The 13,620-nt window shown below is 47.5% G+C and overlaps 1 protein-coding gene across 1 annotated transcript in view; it reads right to left on the reverse strand.

The window, feature by feature from the left end:
- Positions 1-13,620, reverse strand: part of LOC138447813 (E3 ubiquitin-protein ligase TRIM39-like) — a 189,524-nt gene that overhangs the window by 80,348 nt on the left and 95,556 nt on the right. The gene's annotated exons all lie outside the window — the stretch shown is intronic.

Consider the following 13,620-nt stretch of genomic DNA (forward strand, 5'->3'; position numbering starts at 1 on the left):
TAACTTGTATCTCCCACCTTGGGCGATATCAGCTCTACATAGAACCTCTACTGAGATTTCACCCATGGGCACTGCTACCGAGACGGTGCCATGGATACACCAAATAGAGGATCTTGAGTTGCCCATCAGGCCCTCCCCCACCTCTTGGCATTCTGTGCTCAGACACACTATATGCATCCACTCTAAGCCACTCACACATGGCAACTGAATAATATCCATTTGTTTATTGCAGATGTATAAGCCTCCACCAGTAATTCACAGTCACTAGGATAACCCTCCCAACAGACAAACAACAGAATGATACACCTCCACAACCAATGTACACATCAGAAGCACAGCCAATGCATCCTAGCACCAGTGCTATGCATGGCACCGCTCTGGGTACCAATGCATCCCAACACCACGGGTAAGCATGTCACCCCTCTGGGCACCAATGCATCCCAACACCACGGGTAAGCATGGCACCCCTCTGGGTACCAATGCATCTCAACACCGCTGATAAGCATGGCACCCCTCTGGGCACCAATGCATCCCAACACCACGGGTAAGCATGGCACCCCTCCGGACAGCAAGGCATCTCAACATCGCTGGTAAACATGGCACCCCTCTGGACAGCAATGCATCTTAACACCGCGGGCGTAGAATCCCTCCGGACAGCAAGGCATCTCAACATCGCTGGTAAACATAGAACCCCTGTGGACAGCAATGCATCTCAACACCGCTGGTAAGCATGGCATCCCTCTGGACAGCAATGCATCTTAACACCGCGGGCGTAGAATCCCTCCCGACAGCAAGGCATCTCAACATCGCTGGTAAACATAGAACCCCTGTGGACAGCAATGCATCCCAACACTGTGGGTAAATATGGCACCCCTCTGGGTACCAATGCATACCAACAACACGGGTAAGCATGGCACCCCTCTGGGCACCAATGCATCCCAACACCACGGGTAAGCATGGCACCCCTCTGGGGACCAATGCATCTCAACACCGCTGATAAGCATGGCACCCCTCTGGGCACCAATGCATCCCAACACCACGGGTAAGCATGGCACCCCTCCGGACAGCAAGGCATCTCAACATCGCTGGTAAACATAGAACCCCTGTGGACAGCAATGCATCCCAACACTGTGGGTAAATATGGCACCCCTCTGGACAGCAATGCATCCCAACACCACGGGTGAGCATGGCTCCCCTGTGAACACCAATGCATCTCAACACCGCTGGTAAGCATGGCACCCCTCTGGACAGCAATGCATCTTAACACCGCGGGCGTAGAATCCCTCCGGACAGCAAGGCATCTCAACATCGCTGGTAAACATAGAACCCCTGTGGACAGCAATGCATCCCAACACTGTGGGTAAATATGGCACCCCTCTGGGTACCAATGCATCCCAACAACACGGGTAAGCATGGCACCCCTCTGGGCACCAATGCATCCCAACACCACGGGTAAGCATGGCACCCCTCTGGGTACCAATGCATCTCAACACCGCTGATAAGCATGGCACCCCACTGGGCTCCAATGCATCCCAACACCACGGGTAAGCATGGCACCCCTCCGGACAGCAAGGCATCTCAACACCGCTGGTAAGCATGGCACCCCTCTGGGCACCAATGCATCCCAACACCACGGGTAAGCATGGCACCCCTCTGGACAGCAAGGCATCTCAACATCGCTGGTAAACATAGAACCCCTGTGGACAGCAATGCATCCCAACACTGTGGGTAAACATTGCACCCCTCTGGACAGCAATGTATCCCAACACCACGGGTGACCATGGCACCCCTGTGAACACCAATGCATCCCAACACCGCTGGTAAGCATGGCACCCCTCTGGACAGCAATGCATCTTAACACCGCGGGGCGTAGAATCCCTCTGGACACCAATGCATCCCAACAACGCTTGTAAGCATGGCACCATTCTGGACAGCAATGCATCTCAACACCACTGGTAAGCATGGCACCCCTCCGGACATCAAGGCATCTCAACATCGCTGGTAAACATAGAACCCCTGTGGACAGCAATGCATCCCAAACCCGTGGGTAAACATAGAACCCCTCTAGACAGCAATGCATCCAAACACCGCGGGAGAGCATGGCACCCCTCTAGGCAGCAATGCATACTATATGGCATGCAGTGCCTCATTTTCAGGAGTTCCTCTGTTGGGTACTCACACTCGTCTCTATCCCTGTCTCACGGTGGCAGTGTACTCTGTGGCATGTAGTGACTCACTTTCAGGAGTTCCACTGCTGGGTACTCATACTGTATGGCATGCAGTGACTCACTTTCAGGAGTTCCACTGCTGGGTACTCATACTGTATGGCATGCAGTGCCTCACTTTCAGGAGTTCCACTGCTGGGTACTCACACCCGTCCCAATCCCTGTCTTATGGTCTCAGTGCACTCTGTGGCATGCAGTGACTCACTTTCAGGAGTTCCACTGCTGGGTACTCACACACGTCCCTATCCCTGTCTCACTGTGTCATTGTACTCTATGGCATGTAGTGACTCACTTTCAGGAGTTCCTCTGCTGGGTACTCACACTCGTCTCCATCCCTGTCTCACGTTCTCGGTGTACTCTGTGGCATGCAGTGTCCCAGGAGTTCCACTGCTGGGTACTCACACTGTCCCTATCCCTGTCTTACGGTCTCAGTGTACTCTGTGGCATGTAGTGACTCACTTTCAGGAGTTCCACTGCTGGGTACGCACTCTTGATCCTATCTCTGTCTTACGGTCTCAGTGTACTCTGTGGCATGCAGTGACTCACTTTCAGGAGTTCCTATGTTGGGTACTCACACTCTTCTCTGTCCCTGTCTCACGGTGTCAGTGTACTCTGTGGCATGCAGTGACTCACTTTCAGGAGTTCCACTGCTGGGTACTCACACTTTTCCCTATCTCTGTCTTACTATCTCAGTGTACTCTGTGGAATGCAGTGACTCACTTTCAGGAGTTCCACTGCTGGGTACTCACACTTGTCCCTATCTCTGTCTTACGGTCTCAGTGTACTCTGTGGCACGCAGTAACTCACTTTCAGGAGTTCCACTGCTGGGTACTCACACTTGTCCCTATCTCTGTCTTGCGGTCTCAGTGTACTCTGTGGCATGCAGTGACTCACTTTCAGGAGTTCCTCTGCTGGGTATTCACACTAGTCCCTATCCCTGTCTCACTATGTCATTGTACTCTGTGGCATGCAGTAACTCACTTTCAGGAGTTCCACTGCTGGGTACTCACACTTGTCCCTATCTCTGTCTTGCGGTCTCAGTGTACTCTGTAGCATGCAGTGACTCACTTTCAGGAGTTCCACTGCTGGGTATTCGCACCTGTCCCTATCCCTGTCTCATGGTGTCAGTGTGCTCTGTGGCATGCAGTGTCTCACTTTCAGGAGTTCCTCTGCTGGGAACTCACACTTGTCCCTATCTCTGTCTCACGGTGTCAGTGATCTCTTTGGCATGAAGTGACTCACTTTCAGGAGTTCCTCTGCTGGGTAGACACACTTGTTCCTATCTCTGTCTCACGGTCTCAGTGTACTCTGTGGCATGCAGTGACTTACTTTCAGGAGTTCCTCTGTTGGGTACTCACACTCGTCTCTGTCCCTGTCTCACAGTGTCAGTGTACTCTGTAGCATGCAGTGACTCACTTTCAGGTGTTCCACTGCTGGGTACTCACACTTGTCCCTATCTCTGTCTTACGGTCTCAGTGTACTCTGTGGCATGCAGTCACTCACTTTCAGGAGTTCCTCTGCTGGGAATTCACACTAGTCTCTATCCCTGTCTCACTGTGTCATTGTACTCTGTGGCATGTAGTGACTCACTTTCAGGGGTTCCTCTGCTGGGTATTCACACTAGTCCCTATCCCTGTCTCACTGTGTCATTGTACTCTGTGGCATGTAGTGACTCACTTTCAGGAGTTCCACTGCTGGGTACTCACACTTGTCCCTATCTCTTGTACAGGAGGGCAGAGCATCCTCTGACGGGTCATAGGTCAGACTCACCCTCTAGTACCTATAAAACAAGATAGCTGCACCTTGAGGAGGTTAGGGTGCAGGATTCATTTACTCAGACACACTCCGTTTAATGACAAGTACAAAAAACGGAGAAACAAATGGTAATCATCAATGGTGCGATCGCCTGTCTCGCTTCAACTCCCAACTTCTTCATTCAGACAGCAACTTTTATAGGCAAAATTCGTCATCATTTGACGTGCAAAACTCATAAATTTGTCATGCAATTTCTATTGGTCGGAAAGGTAACTTAAGTATAGGTGCTATACCTGTATATGGTAACAGAGCATGCGGATTGGATAATTCTTATCGGGTGGGCATCTACGCCCATCCCACTACATCACTCGTGATAGACGTCGCTACAACTACGACGTCTTATTGGTTCTACAAGCTATAGGACCCTAGATTATTTGGTACATTGTGATTGGGTGAGTTACACCCCTAGACATAAATCTCCACTTTAATTAGCAGCATGCAGAATAGACACCCAGATGCGGAGTGCCCCAAGATTCACCCTGCCTCCCTCCCATCAATCAGTACCTTTAGGGCTATGTGTCAATTAGTTGGCTGAGGATGGCCTCGAAACTGTAGTTCTTATCAGGAAACGTTATGGCATCCTCGGGTTCTAGGTGACATCAGACGTTGGTACCTTTTTGCGCTTGGCTGGTCACGTGTCTGTTCACCGTGAATCTGCTTCTTTTTCCTTCTTTTTGTATAATTTGATTCTTTGTTCAGTCCAGCCATCTGCCTGGGGCCTCTTATCTCGACCGTCACTGGCTGGCAGTCATGCTCTGACGCTTTAAGTCTTCAGAGTAGCCGCTCTCCTCCCTTCCTGGAGTTGACCTCAAATTCCCAAGCATGAGCTACTTCTTGCTGAGTTTTGATTCCACTCTTCCCTTCTGGCTTTAGCTGGAATATGAATCTCGGCCTTGGTGGCCCCCTTGGAGCCTGGGCTTAGTTCTGCTTTACAAAATGGAGTCGCACTCATATAGTGTGCTTCTTTGAGGTAGAGATATAATTGGCGCATGCCGCTCTATTCTTCTACTAAGCATTGCAAGCAGTGTCGTTTACTTAGCTTCTTGCGCTCCAAGCCTATTTACATGCATTCAGTCAGTTGCACGATTCGATCCTGGGTACGTTCTTTGTGCTGCAACGTGGTATCTTCTTATACGTTTGTCACATCATTATTGTCACAAACATTCCACTGAAACTGCTCTCACCTCGATTCTCAACTCGCTCCTCTCTGCTCGCCATGCGAAGCAATCCTCCATACTTATTCTCCTTGATCTCTCTGCCGCTTTTGACACTGTCGACCATCCTCTCCTGCTCCACACTCTCTCCTCCTTCGGGTTCAAAGGCCCTGTTCTAAAATGGCTCTCCTCTTACCTTTCCTCTCGTTCCTTTGCTGTTTCATGGGGAGGCCAGACCTCTTCTTTCTTCCCTCTGATTTACAGTGTTCCTCAAGGCTCTGTACTTGGCCCTTTCCTCTTCTCTCTCTATACCTCCCTCATTGCCCCTGTCATCTCCTCCTTTGGCATCTCCCATCATTTCTATGCGGATGACACCCAACTCTTTCTCTCTTTCTCCTCCTTCACACCTGGCCTCCACCCTAATCTCTCCTCTTGTCTCACAGCCATCAAGAACTGGATGTCCTCACGCTTTCTCTCACTTAACACGGATAAAACTGAAGTCCTTTTCTTCCCCGCTAACTCTCTTCCCCCTCCCTCTCCTCCCCCGTTCATCCACTTTCCTCCTTCCAATCTCCCTATCTCCACTCATGCTCGCAACCTAGGTGTTCTTTTTGACTCTTCTCTCACCTTCTCACACATTTCGCTCACCTCCCGCTCCTGCAGATACCACCTTTACAATATTCGCAAAATCCGTCCCTCCCTCCCATTCCATGCTACCAAGCTCCTAATCTCCTCACTCATCTTTTCCCGCCTCTTCTACTGCTCCTCTATAATTTTCGGTCTTCCCTCACCTCAGCTTGCCCCTCTTAAATCTATATACCACTCTGCCATTCGAACCCTCTGTCTCCTTACCTCCCGCAACTCCATTTCCTCTTTGCTCTCTCAACTAGGCTGGCTACCTTTCCACCTACAACTAAAATTCCACTTTCTCTGCCTTGTTTTCAAATCCCTTCACGGTCTTGCCCCTCCTTATCTCTCCTCCCTTCTCTCCTTCTACTCCCTCTCTCGCTCCCTTCATTCTGCTGACCACTTCCTGCTCTCTGTACCTCCTTCCCCTTGCGCTTCCTCCCGGTTCCACTCTTTCCAACTTCTTGCTCCTCTGCATTGGAACTCTCTCCCCCTCTCAATCCGCTCTTCCACTACCCTCATCTCATTTCACACTTCCCTTAAATCCTTCCTCCTCCATTCCCCACCTTGAAGCCCCCCCGCCCTCTCTACTCCCCCCCGTCGTTCCCCTCTTCTAATCCTTCCCCTCCCTTTCCACCTTCCCCTTTTCTATTTTACACTCTCTCTCCCTTCCTTCTACTCTCACTCAATCCTTCCCCGCCCCTCCCTTCACTCTCCTGTTCACACTCCACTTCTTCCCCCTCTCAGTAAATTGCTCTTTGCACTGTTTTGTTGTTGAATGATTCAAGTTGCCACTATGCTCACATTGTTATTTGTTGTTATTACTCTGTATTTTGTTGTTCCATTGTACAGCGCCTTGGTGTAAAGCGCTCTATAAATAAATAAATAAATAAATCAATCAATTATTCTTTTACAGTTCGTCCTTGTGTACTTTCTTTTGCTTGTCGTTTTATGGTTGTCTGTATGTCACGTCTAGGCTCTTATATCGTCACCAATTGCCATCCATTAAGGCTCTGTGGGCCTCTTTGGGGACACTCTGTAAGTAGTCTTCGTATCGTGTCATCTGTTGGTATGGCATTCTCAGTGGATACCTCGCAGCCCACGGTTGTCTGGTTTTTGTTACTTCAATAGGTATACATGTCCCTCTGATAGGTACTGGACAGAGCCCCACCGTGGCTCTCTGTTGATTCATTTGCTCCTTATATGTCACATATCTTGGCGCGTATGCTTCTGGCATTTCGACATGACTGGCTGGAGTGCAGGCCATATTTGGGACCTCCTCTACACACCCCCCTCTGGTCGGTTTATCGACCACTTCTTCTTCTTCTTTTAAATTATTCTTGCTTTGTTCTTCCACATCCACCTCTTCGTCATCTGCGTTTGTACATGATGGTGTGAACATGTGCATTTTTGGAGTCCATATTTTTATGACTCCTTTCAAACTTCCTGTTGTTTTTACGTGTTCGTCTTTGTTCCAGGTCATTAGTTAGCATTGCCTATTTGGGCTGCTGTAAATCCACTTCCCTTCATACCTTCTTTGTTTTCTGGGGTATGCAAACTTTGCTCCTTCTGGCGCAAATTTGCTGGCCTTCATGAAGTTTGTTATTTCTTCATCTGTTAGGTCTCTGGGCTTCCATCCCGGTTCGACACCGACCATAATTTTCATCCCAATGGCTTTCTTTGCCGTTTTCTGGCATTGTGTTACGATTATCTTGATAACACAAAATCCTAGTAGTATCATTACTAGCAGGGCTCCCAGAATTTTGAATATGTCTGCCATCCATTGTGGGACCCATAGAAACAGTGTTCCAAACCAGCTGTCATCATCCACTACGTCAGTTTCCTTGATCGTCTGATTCTGCAGAACTGCCAGCATACTTATGGCTTCTGTTAAGGTTCCATTTTCTTCATCATGTGAAGGTATAAACGTGCAACATGATTCTCCGATTTTTGTGCAAATACCTCCATCCATTGCTGTGATCATGTCAAGTACATATCTGTTCTGGAGGGTCATCAATCGGATTCCTCTCGGTTCTTCTTTGATTGCATTGAATCCTTTTATGGTAGTGTTGATGGTCTGCAATAACTCCCATCTGGGTATCTGCAACCATTTCGTATTTACTCCAACTTAAACGTGGGCCAAGAGCAGTGTTGTGAATGCTGTTGAGGTGAGGCTAAACAGCCTGTGCTCGTATGGGATTGCATGGAATGCTTCTTCTGATTTGGCAGAAAAGTAATTCTCTCTCTTCATCTGGGATACCAATGCTATAGATCTCCTCTTCCTTAGATGGGCATCTGCTTTCGGGAAACTGCAATACTCAGGTCATTTTTTGGGATCACTAGTGCAGGAACGTGGGCGTTCGCTAGTGTGCATATGCCTCCCCAATTTTTCAGTAGTCTTATGTATGCCTTGGATCCACACGCCCAGTAATGGTCCATGATTACCGCGGTCCCTTTTGTCATTCCCGGGGCTTCAAAGATTCGTCCGCAGTTTTGATTCTCTCCCATCTTATTTGTGCCATTGTTCCTAAAGCATTATTCCGAGCTTTCCAGTGGCACTATCTGCAGGGGTCCCCTGCTATCTTTGACCCATGTTAGTAACTTCACCAATTTTGGCCACAGGGGTTTGCACAGTTTTTGAGAGTTTTCTATTGCTTCCTTGCAGGCTCCAAGCACCATCCATGCTCGGCATATCACTACTCCTGCTTCCCATCCGTCTGGGTAAAGCACAGTTCCCCAAATCTGCATCTGGCCTCTATTTCTCCATATTTGTGCTCCTTTCGGGGTTTTCTTTGGACGTTCAGTCTGTCTGTTGATCTCCCATCTTGTTCCTGTTTCTCGTGCTTCTGGCTTTGCATACCTAATCACGTGATTCCTGGTGTGAGCTCTGTTTCTTGTCTTGATTTCATGGATATAGTCGTCTTCATCAGGGTATGCTATCTCTGTTGCCCATATCAGTGAGGCATCTCTTCCCATGAACTGTCCTCTTGTGTTGCACATTGCTACGTGTGATAAACAGTGTGCTGTTGGGACATCAATTTCTACAGCCACGAAGATCTTGGACTTTCCAATGCTGTACGGTATGAGTGCGCAGACGTAGCATTCTCCTTCAGCTTTTCCTCTTCCGACCTCTTTCATGTGTGGGTACCAAATGTTGTTTCCTAGATGTGCTGTGCTGTCTAGATAATTGTTTAGTTCATTGTTGTCTTCATGTGGGTTTCTCTTGATTCTTGACGTCTTTTTGTAGTTAGCTACAACTACGTCTCTAAATTCATCTATGTGACTTTTTCTAGCTGGAGGATTCTCTGGCATAATTGTTGGAGGAGCAGGCTTCATTACTTGTACCGCTGTGGTAGGAGAAGGTTTTGTGTGTCTCTTCTCCTCTTGCATTCTCCTGTAGGGCTCCTTTAATCACCATCTGTGTATCGTCTGTCCAACGTGTGGCCTCATCGTGGGCCTGGTGCTCGTAGGAACTGATGTGCTTGCTGCAATAATCACTGTTGTCCTATTTTTCAGCTCCTTATGCACTTCCTTTGATCTGGCTATAAACGGGAACAAATGGTCTATCAGCATTTTTGTCTTTGCAGCAAATTCTTTTGTAGCAGTCTCTGTCTTCTTGAGTGCTTTGGTGATATCCTTTTCAGTTGGCCTTTCGATTGCTTCCTCTTGGTTGCTTCCACTATTTTCTGGAACTGGTTGTTCGGTAGGCAGTCTCTTATTTTCTGTCGCCATCATTCGAGGTTCTGTAGCCATTGACACTTGCCCTTGTCCGTGTGCATTCAGTGTGTGTGCGTGTAGTGGTCATTGCTATGTTTTCATTTATTCTGTGCTGACCCTGTCTCCAGCTTTTCTCTTCATTTGTTACCTCAAATGTGTATGAATCACTGCTAATTACATTTAATTTTAGTTTGTTTACCTTATCATCAGTTTTTCTAGGAATCGGAATGACTATATAGGGTCTGGGTGCTTTAGTAGGATTTGTACGTACATTATCTGGTGGGTGCACTGAAATTGGAGTGCTTCGTGCACTAATAAAGAATGCAGTTCTGATTGTTAATGACAGAAAACCAATAATAATAACTATACATATGCACATTATCGTCCGATAAGATAATTTGCAGCATTTTCTTCCAGGGATATTGAGCCCCCACTCCCCCCGCTTTGGGAGGACTAGGTTACTGTTCTGGGCCCCCATTTCAATCATATCAATAGTTAAAGTTCTATAACGATCTCTTCTTTTCATTTACTCCATAATGGTCTTTCAGGAGATCTTGGACGCAGTGTCTTGTGCTTCATAAGAATCCCCCCTCTCGAGGGTGATGATTGTCTCTGGTTGTGGGATGTAGTTCCCTTGCTAGACTATGGAAAAGGATTAGACTAGCCTCTTTGGTGAGTCACACTCATTGAGCATATTCAAAATCGGTCAATTCCCAGTCCACCCCCCGAATTTGCCTTAGTCCGGAAGACATGCTGGAATCTTGTTTGAATGCGACAAAGATAGAAAAATTGGAAACAATAGAAAAAAATGGAAAAATGGTAAAAGACGGAAAATGGAAAACGGAAAAATGATACCATTCAAAATTAAATCAAAAGATAAAAAATAAACATAAGAATGAAAAATAAAAATAACCAAAACGGTGAAGTTCTCTTCTCTGCTCTTCTCAATCTGTCCCACGGCGAAAAGTTTCACTGGAATCTCCTCAGGTACTCTCGCTGAACATTGGATAGCTCCACCTAGAGCATGATTCCGTGGAGGAGTGTGCCCATATGTGCGACATTAGCTGGGTCTCTGAGGAAGATGATGACGTCAACATCTGCAGGCCTTCCCACCATTTCTGGATAGTCAGTGACTAGACGGAAGAGGACATTGTCCGTCAGGCGACTGTCCTTGGGTGACAGGGACATTTGTCCTGTTTGGCTGGGTTCTGGATCACAGGCCTTTCTTTCGACGAGAACAGTGTCTGCACTTTTCTGCTGCGTGGATTGCGACCACATAGTTTAGCTTGATCCACACTTGGTTTAGGTATTCATTGTTTCTTGGATCTCTGATGAATGTTAGGGTATCCTTGGTTCTCCCTACGAGTCCTGGGCATTCCTCTATGATGCGAAAGAAAAGCGTGTATGCCAGCTCATCAATGATCACTTGTGGTGGAAGCATCTGTGTCCTTATCACCGTACTTGGGCAGTACAATGAAGGCTTCCGTGATGACAGTCAGTAGTTGCCAGATTATTTTCTTGTTGGCTGGATCTTGGACAAAGTCTGTGATGCTGGTAACTCTCCTTACAAGCGATGGATATGTCTCTAGCACTAACTGAAAACAGGATAGCACATCCCTTGTGATATTTCTGTTGGGAGATGTCATACGTTCTGCAAAGCAAAGTCTGGGTGTTGGTTGATTCAGGTGACTGTGTGATGTTCTTAACTTTTGCTCTTAGTTCATCAAAGTCTCGTTTGCTGAAAATGCTTGGATATGGCTTGATTTAAAAGTTCGTCTCATCAGTGTGATGTGGCTTAGATGTGCGATTCTCTTCTTTACCCTGCAACTAGAATGCACAGAGTGTTCGTTATGTCCTTATCCCCCTTGGCTTGGAGAAACTGTCCAGTTTTATGCCACAACTTGCATCCGGGTTCTTTGTCTTGATTTTCCTGCTCATGCGTCCTTCTTCCTCGCCATAGCTCTTGTTTGCACGTGCTGAGGTTCTTCGCTGTTGTCTGTAGGTTCTTCGCGGTGGGGTGCAGCTAAGGGGATCTCACCGATATAAGGTTTAATGTCATTTAGGAAGATCCAAGCTCTCCTGCCTTGCAGTTTCACAGCTGAGGGAGCGCAGTCCTCCACGATGAACGGGCTGTTGAATCTTGGCTCGTCCCACCTTTTCTTTGTGTGATTTCTCACAAGCACTGTATCACCAGGGAAGATGATTGGCGTACGTAGTCCTTGAGCCGTGTCTGTTTCAGCATCTCCCTCTGGGTCTGGTGTTGTGCTGCACCCTTTTCGTCATCGCTGCAGTTGGTCTGAAATGACAGCGAGGCTTGATGTCATGCAGTTCAGATATTTCAATAATTCGGTTCCCAGGACCTCTCGGGTAGACTAGGCATCACATCTAGCTCTATCTCGAGGGGTAAGGGGGGTCGTCATTCTCCTTCCCGTGACTATCTCGTGAGGCATGAGATGGTGGTCGGAGCCTGGTTGGTTCCGAAGTGCATACAATGCCAGTGGTAGACAGTGCAGCCATCCCTTTTTTAGAGTAAGCTTCAACTTGGCTATCCTCTCCTTTAGCAAGCCGCTGAGCCTCTCGCATATGCCATTTCCCTCTGGATGATACGCCGACGAGAACATGTGCTTTATACCAAGCCACAAGTTAATCTGTTCAAAAACTGTATTTACAAAATGAGCCCCATTATCTGATCTCATCACCTGACACACCCCCCATCTAGGGAATACTTCCCTTACCAGGAATTTGGCAGCACAGGTTGAGTCTGGGTGTGTACAGGGACCTGCTTCTATCCATCTAGAGAATGGACACACCACTACAATTAAGTACCTGTACCCGTTACACACTTGAATCAGGTCGACATAATCGACGTGCAAGTGCTGAAAAGGCCCATTTGGCAGCGGGATGACTCCTCTCACTACTTTTAATGTGTGCCCAGCTGTGAACTGCTGGCAAATTATGCAGTTCACTATAAAAAATGCAACCTGCTCTGCTAAATTCGGTATGAACCAGTCTTCTGCAAGCGTTGCCGCTAGATTTTCTTTTGTCATATGGAACGGGTAGTGTAATTGTTCTAGTGATATCTTTAGTAGGGCTACAGGCATTACTGGTTTACCAGTGCTGTCTTGTCTCCACAATCCGTCCGAGGGGTTTAAAGAACATCCTCTACGTTTCCACAGGTTCTTTTCGTCCTGTGGTGCCTCCCCTTGAAGCTCCATCAATTGAGTTTGCCCCATTTTACTATAAGCCTCTGGAGTGGCTTGAGCTATCATCATACGCTCATGGGTGCGTGCCACTTCTACTTCCATGATTGTCTCATTTTTGGATGCCATACATTTGGCTTCTGTGTCTGCTGCATGATTTCCATGTGACAAGAAATCTGTCTTGTGAGTATGAGCGGCACATTTCACGACCGCTATGCCCACTGGGAGCTGTAGTACCTTGATCAGCCTGTCCAATAAGGCTGCATACTGCACTGGCGTGCCGTCTGCTCGGAGGTAGCCCGTTCTCTTCCAGCGCGCTAGTCCTGCGTGCACTGTGGACGTTACATAGGCAGAGTCACTGTACACCGTTACTTCCTGGTCTGCATGATTCTCAATGGCGAGTATCAACGCCAATAATTCTGCAGCCTATGCTGAATAATGAGATGGTATTCGTGCACTAACGAGTACTTGGAATTCTCTGTTCGCTATGTGTTTTATTACGGCAAAGCCTGTATATCTTTGTCCGTCTTCTTGGTCAATTCTCGAAGAACCATCAATGAAAACGAGCTCACCTCCTGCCAGGGCATTTTCTTTTACCCTGGCGATTTCATCATAGAATTCTTCGTAGTTTGCGCAGTCATGTATCGGCTCACCTTCAGTGACTGGTTCAGCTATGAACGTGGCTGGATTCACTGTTTTATATCGCACTATTTTGATCGATGGATTCAATATGATCACCTCATAGGCAGAGGCCCTTTGAGATGTCAATGTACCTTTTGGTTTCTCTAATATGGCAAATAATGAGTGTTCAACATATAATGTCATGGAGCATCCCATTACAATGGTTGTTGCCTTCTCTATGGCGAACGCTGCGGCAGCTAA

Source organism: Ambystoma mexicanum, chromosome 3q, assembly GCF_040938575.1.
Source record: "Ambystoma mexicanum isolate Mex_15411 chromosome 3q, UKY_AmexF1_1, whole genome shotgun sequence".
NCBI classification, from domain to species: domain Eukaryota; kingdom Metazoa; phylum Chordata; class Amphibia; order Caudata; family Ambystomatidae; genus Ambystoma; species Ambystoma mexicanum.